We start from the raw sequence: 7,423 nt of genomic DNA, 5'->3' as shown, positions 1-7,423 counted from the left end.
CATACACATAATACATTGAAATCTTTTGGTAATCCATCTATTAAAATTCAAAACAAAACCTCAAATCCTTAGAGAGCCCAATACATGTAAAAAAAAAAAAGAATCATTATATATATATATATATATATATACACACACACACACACACACACACACACACACACACACACACACACTGCCTTGTGCAGGCAGCATGTTGGCCTATAGCTCCCTCTAGTGGCTGTCTTGTCATATTATTTTGGTTACTCTGAAAACGATAGAATAAGAATCCAAGATGGTTGAACATAGTGCCGAAGCATTCCCGTATTGAGCTGATACGGATCCTAGAATGTTGTTGCTTTGGACAAGATTTGTCTGTAAGTATTGGTTATGACGAGATAAGGACTTTTTTGTTTTGTGTGTAAATGGTATAATTATTTGTATATTAGTAGCGTTAGAAACGTGTGTTTTGTGCTAGCTTGCTGTGCGCATGTAACAAGCTAATTTGCTATGTTATTTAGCTGATCGTCACATTTGTATTTTTTCAGTTTTACGATGGTCATAGAGAAGGCAATGGTCAGAGGCCATTCTTCAATAAATCAGCACAGAAAAGCAAATACAAGTCTTTTTATTGGAGCATCGTTATCTCGCTGTCTAGCTGGTGGAGACTAGAAAACCCAGAGCGAGGGCAGCACAATATATATCTAAAATGAAATGGACTGATGAGATGATTTGAAACCGTGTGCACTTATCCATGTTTAAAGTGTGTAATTTATTATTTGAGAGTGTTTTACACAGTGTGGTCGTGAGTGATTTTGTGTGAAAAACTGTACATGAGAATATTGTCACTGAGCGGTCCTTTAAATTTTCTTGCATGGTATTATATATTTATTTAACTTCCTGTGAAATTTGGGTGTCCATTTTGGTCCCTTTTTGCATTTAATTTAGGACAAGCGAAACTCCCCTTCGCTTCTCTCCCCTGCGTCACCTCTCCTCCTGTTGCCAAGACTGAGCCAATGAGCTTACACTACAGCGCAAAGATTCACAATCTATACAGCCAGTCCAGTAAAAACGCCAGAGAACTTCTGGAAGCTGCACAAGAAGTGGGATCTCACGTTCAACAAATTGGCAGAATTTTGAACACATGATGGGTAGCAAGCAGCTTCCGCACTGTGAAAGTCCTATGGTGCGCCCAACAAACACTTTGAAAATGCTTCTGTGGACCAAACAAAACCACTTTGCACAAAATGACTCTGCGCTTTTTAGGTCCTTACTGCTCTTTCTTTTATGGCTCTTTCTTCTTTCTTTAAACATTGTAAAAACTGTAACTCATTTGCACACCTTCACCCTACCAGTTACACATATTTTTTTACACAAGACGTAAAAGTGTAATACTTGGTTATGTTTGCAGCTCCAAGCACAGTATCACACTTTTAAAAGCCGAACTACTAAAACGCACTATTCGTGTTCAGGTCCTTTAAAGACTCCAGGGGAAAAGTCAGTGGAGGCCAGTGAAGCAAAGGCTTCAGGACACTTTGGGTCTGGTGCCTTACAGCCAAACCCCAAACTAAAATCAATAGTTCAAAAATCAGTTCCTGCAAAGCTTGATCAGTAATTTGGAGTAGCGACTCTCCTTTCAAGGGGAAATCCTACGTGATCTGAGCATACTTGATAAAACCAGTTGGCCATCAAACCCCAGTATCAGATATGGTGAGACAGAAATAAAGAGACTTTGCAAGAGATTTAATCTTTGTGAAAACCAGGCGGTCAATGGCATGACTAAAACAAGGAGCCTGAAAACCTTAAACCTCTGATCATTTGCATGAAAACCATACCATGTAGCACAGCTGAATGTGAAAGAGGCTTTAGCCTAATGAACAATGTATGCACTGATTAAAGGGCTTCTCTGTTACTGTCAAATGTTAGTCATCTCATGATGATCAATATAAATGGCCCTCCTGTTAATCTTTTTGAGCCTAGGAAGATGTAACAACGTGGTTACAAAAGCACCACTCTGCAACACAGACAAGACAAGTGAAACCTAAGCAGCCTGAGAACAAACACTTTTGGAACATTTTATAGATCTACACATTAATTTGGTTCAATCTGTATTTGAACAATTGATATATTTCTTTACATCTTAGTATTTGAACATGTTTTGAATATATGCTGTATCCATGTTTTCAATACAATTCCTGCAGCTCTGTTATGGTTGTTGTACATTTATCCAGTTTAAATACAAGCATCTGAGAATTTTTGCAAAGTTAAATATACAAAAAATTCTTGACTGCATTGCATGAACCAGGGTACTTTTTTTCTAAGCACAGTATACCCACTACAAAAATGTAGACTACACCACTGACAGTATGTCTCAAGCCCTACAGTTGACCACCCCCCACCCCCCCACAAATGACACCATTTGCAGGCTCACTCTACCCTGGAAGAGGGTCCCTCTCTGTATCACTCCTTCCCAACGTTTCTTCCTTTCTTTTATTCTCTCTCCTAGAGTTGTTTTTTTTGTGTGGAGTTTTTCCTTGTGTGCAGAAGGGTCAAGTGTGGGGGGGTGTCAACTGTAGGGCCTGTCAAAGCCCATTGAGACTTACTGTATGTGATGATGTGCTATATAAGAAATAAATGTTGTTGTTGTTATTATGAATACTGGAATAAAAATGGCACAAATATACTGATATTATTTTCATACGCTAATGATATGAATGTAGCCAGCGATCCACCCCACGGCATAATAGGTAATTATGTACAGCTGCGTGTCTCTGTGCCACTCACAGCTGTAAACAATTAATTGCAGTGTTTAAAACAGGCAGAGTCACGACCAGCTTATTTTACTATGTTCTAGATTTTGTCGGTTAATCCTTTTAAGTCTCTTGTTTTAGATAATTTTATTGGGTATTTATTCCAATGTTTTTGGATTTTAGTTTAGTTCTAACATATTTGCATGGAATGATTTTATTTTGATTGTGTGGTTTGTGTGTTTTTGATCCTTTTACCTTTTATACCTTTTGTGTTTATTCATTTTAACGGCGAAAGTGTACACCCAACTTTCCTTTGTCAACTCTGTGTTTTAGACATTTTAAATTGTATATTAAACCCAACTCTGTATTAAAGGATATTGTTTGTTCCAAACACGGTGTACTGGTTATTGGGCTAACATGAACCTGTAGTTAACCATAGGCCTACAGAGTTGAACCTGAGGGCATGGTTGCTACGATCATATTCTGTAATTCATTACATTTGCACAATTTGGTATGATTTATACTGGTATTGATATACAACAAAACACTGACTTGAGTAGATGAGTGGGCATTTTAAAACCAGTGTGTTACACTGTGTCTGACTGACCTTCTGGGCAGTGAACCCAAATACGTTCCCAATGAACGTGTGTGCATCGGATTGAATGCATTTTTTGAAGACTCATGACCTCATGCGATCAACAAATTCTTGTAGATTGTATGTCTGTGTGCTGCCATGCGCTTGGCCCTGCATTAATTCAATTGTTTTAGGCAAGGGCCTATAACTCAATTTGAGAGTTGCTGTAATCATATCCCTGAGCAAAGGGAGTGTTGTATTGGGCAGCTGCTCTCATCCACTGTAAGGACCTATTAAGGTTTTGGTTCATCAGGATTTGTTCTTTGTTTGCTGTTGTAAATTAGCTGCCAAACGGGACTGTTATTCACTTCCATCTGGAGGACAGGGATCAGTTGGGAAGCAGAGAAAAAAGGCGGGAAAACGTATCAAACAGTAAAAATACCCTCATGACTGTCAAAACATGCAATTGAGAGAATGTGCACACAAACAGTGCAAGTGTCTGTCATTCTGTAAAGACTGTTACTGGCAAAAAGGCAAAAAGCTGGCACGTCATGTGAGCGTGTGACAATAGCGGGTGCTGAGTTTTTATTTGCAACACAACAGAGAAAGAACACCCCTCCCAGAGGCATGCAATACTGGGTCAATGCATGGTGTGATGTCTCCTGATCTTCAACCTTCCCAAGTTCTCCCACACCGCCCCTCTGCTACGTTCCCTCCACTGGCTCCCAGTAGCTGCACGCATCAGGTTCAAAATACTGATGCTGGGCCATGATTGGACTCCTCCCCCTTCCTGTCATGATTGGTGGGCTGTAATAGGGCAGAGGGCACAAAATGGCGTCTGCTTTGGGACAAGAGGAAAGGGTGTTGGTGTGAAGTGAAGGATTGTGACCAGAATCATGAATCATAACTCAACTAACTTGAACTGCTTTGTGTGTGTTTTGTTTATATGTCTTTGTAATAAACGGTTAGCCATAAGTGCAATTGTATTGTTTTGGAGTTTCTGTTCCATTTGTACCATTTGCTATGTCCCTGAACCTAGACCAGGGACGTAACAGTGGAGCAGAAGGTGCAAGCACGTTTGCCGACTCCCTGTTCTAAAAATCCACTTGATTTGTGGTCTACTGCTGGGGGACGTAACAGCTATTAAACTGATAAGAACAGATTTATATTATTATTATTATTTTTTTTTTTACTTTATTGAATATTTTTAAACAAGACAGCTTAAAATGTGGGAAGGGGAAGAACAGGAACCCCCCATTTGTTACGTCCTGGTCTAGGTCAGGAAAATACACAATCAGAAAGAGGGAGGGAAATGCCACAAACATTGTAATGTCATTTTAATGAATCGAAAAAGTACAATTCAAGCCTTTGCCAGGCAACAACAAAGCACAGTGTAGACAACCTTGAACAGGGCATCTGTCTGGTGTATTTCCCCCCTTCTCTTTTATCTGGTCTCTTCACTGGAGTCTGTACGACTGGTACTGAAATATGTGGTATATTAGTATATTTGTGCTACAGTGGCCCGGCACCCTAACTAGGACAGCCTAACTAGGGTGAATTGAGCAATGTCTGTGCTTAACAGGGTGACTATGTGATAGTGGACTTAATAATTGACACAGTATCTGGGCCTTTAACAGTAGGCCAGAGAAAACAGATGTCTTTTCAGTTTACATTTAAACACTGAGACTGTGTCTGAGTACCGAACACTGACTGGCAAGTCATTCCACAACTGCAGAGTTCTATAGGAGAAGGATCTGCTCCCAGCTATGACCTTCTGCACTTTGGGTACCAGTAGTGACCCCGCACCTGTTGATCGAAGGGGGCGTGGCAGGTCGTAAAGAACTAAAAGTTCACTGAGATACTGCAGGGCGAGACCATTTTAGGGCTTTATATGTGAAAAGTAGGATTTTGTAGTCAACCTAAATTTGATGGGTAGCCAGTGCAGTGATTGTAAGACTGGGGTGATGTGGTCAAATGGTCCTGGTTCTAGTTAGAACTCTGGCTGCAGCATTCTGAACTAGCTGGAATTTACTCATGCACCTACTAGAGCATCCAGACAGTAGTGTGTTGCAGTAATCTAACCTTGATGTAATAAAGACATGCACCAACTTTTCTGCATCATGCATTGAGATAATATTTCTTGTTTTTGCAATATTTCTAAGGTTAAAGAATGCTATTCTAGTGACATTATCTACATGCACCTGCATCAATGAGGACACCTAGATCCTTTACTTCAGTACTTGGTGAGATAGAAAGGCTATCCAGAGTTATGATGTAGTCAGACAGCTTATGTCTGGCTTCTTGAGACCCAAGTACAAGAGCTTCTGTCTTATCGGGGTTTAACAGAAGAAAGTGGGTGAGCATCCACTGTCTAAAGTCCTTCAGACTAACCTTTTAGGTCTAACTTTCTGCAGAGGCTGCAAACCAGACGCCAGATTGCTTTGGCATGCCCACAGTCCCACATTACGTGTCTAATTGACTCGTTGTTACACTGGGACCGTGGGCATCTAAGATGCCTGGTCAGTCTGTGCACAACCTCTCCTACTGGCAGCTTGCCATGAAGGCAATGCCAGTTGAGGTCTTGTAGACGGTGATCTAACTCGGGAATCCTGGCCAAACCTTTCTCTAGCCCCAAAAGTCAAGTCAAAGTAAACTTTATTGTCATCTCTTCTATATAATGTGCAGATATACAGAGAGACTAGAAGACGTGGCTCCAGTTTACACAGGGCAACATAAAAATATACAACAAAAAACAGATGCGGCACATGGAATACAATATATAAATAAATAGGACACAAAATATACATTTTAGCTAAAAATGAAGTGTTAAAAAGTGATATTTACATGTTTACCGACTGTGCAAATAAATAACAGTAATAATAGTACAGTTTGTAAATCTCAACATTTTTCTTATTCTTGGTTTCAGTGCAATATGAAGAGGTAGTCTGTATATCAGCATGTGCATAACTGCAGCGATGCAGAGGTGCAACAGTGCGAGTGTGTGTCCACAGTGCGAGTGTGTGTGGGGGGAAGTATGAGTGCAGGTAGTGTGTTCAGAAGCCTGATGGAAGCCTTGTGGGAAGAAGCTATCACGCATCCTGGAGGATCGAGACCTGATGCTGCGGTAGCGTCTGCCGGATGGGAGGAGTGTAAAAAGTCCATGTGATGGATGTGAGGGGTCAAGCACGATGCAGGAGGCTCTTCTGATGCAGCGCTTATAGAAGATGTCCTGCAGCGGCGGAAGAGACGCTCCGATGATGTTACCAGCTGCTTTGATGATCCTTTGAAGCTGCCTGATATTGGCAACAGTACTGTTACCGAACCAGGCGGAGATGCAGCTGGTCAGGACCCTCTATATGGTGCCCCTGTAAAACACAGTGAGGGTGGGAGGGGGCAGGTTGGCTCGCTTCAGCCGTCTCAGAAAGTGGAGACGCTGCTGGGCCTTTTTGGTAATGGAGGTGATGTTGGTGGTCCAAGTGAGATCGTCTGAGATGTGGACTCCCAGGAACTTGGTGTCTTTTACAGTCTCAACCGTGGAGCCGTGGATGCTGAGTGGGGTGTGTGTGGGGCGAGTTCTCCTGAAGTCGACGATCATTTCCTTTGTTTTGTCCACATTCAGCGACAGGTTGTTCTCACTGCACCAGGCAGCCATTTGCTGTACCTCATCGTTGTTACTGATGAGCCCCACCACGGTCGTGTTGTCGGCGAATTTGATGATGTGGTTCGAGCTGTGCAGGGCGGTGCAGTCGTGAGTCAGGAGTGTGAACAGAAGTGAACTGAGAACGCAGCCCTGAAGAGCTCCGGTACTCAGCTTGATGGTGCTGGAAACGTTCTCGCCGATTCGGACGGACTGAGGTCTCTCTGACAGGAAATCCAGTATCCAATTACAGAGTGAGGTACTCAGTCCCAGCTCGCTCAGTTTCACACACAGTCTCCGGGGGATGATGGTGTTGAATGCTGAACTAAAGTCTATGAACAGCAATCTAACATAAGAGTCTTTATTGTCCAAGTGTGAGAGGGAAAGGTGAAGTACAGTGTATATCACGTCCTCAGTTGACCTGTTTGTGCAATAAGCAAACTGCAGAGGGTCCAGTGAGTGCGGGAGGTTGCTTTTCACTTG

General features: G+C 41.9%; 1 pseudogene; it reads right to left on the bottom strand.

Moving 5' to 3' along the window:
• Window positions 1-4,315: 4,315 nt before the first annotated feature.
• Window positions 4,316-4,523, bottom strand: LOC114783765 (uncharacterized; annotated as a pseudogene).
• Between the last annotated feature and the right edge of the window lie 2,900 nt (window positions 4,524-7,423).

Source organism: Denticeps clupeoides, unplaced genomic scaffold (assembly GCF_900700375.1).
Source record: "Denticeps clupeoides unplaced genomic scaffold, fDenClu1.1, whole genome shotgun sequence".
In the NCBI taxonomy this organism is placed as follows: domain Eukaryota; kingdom Metazoa; phylum Chordata; class Actinopteri; order Clupeiformes; family Denticipitidae; genus Denticeps; species Denticeps clupeoides.
Note: the sequence above shows the minus strand (reverse complement) of the source record. Positions and strands in the feature narration are given on the sequence as shown.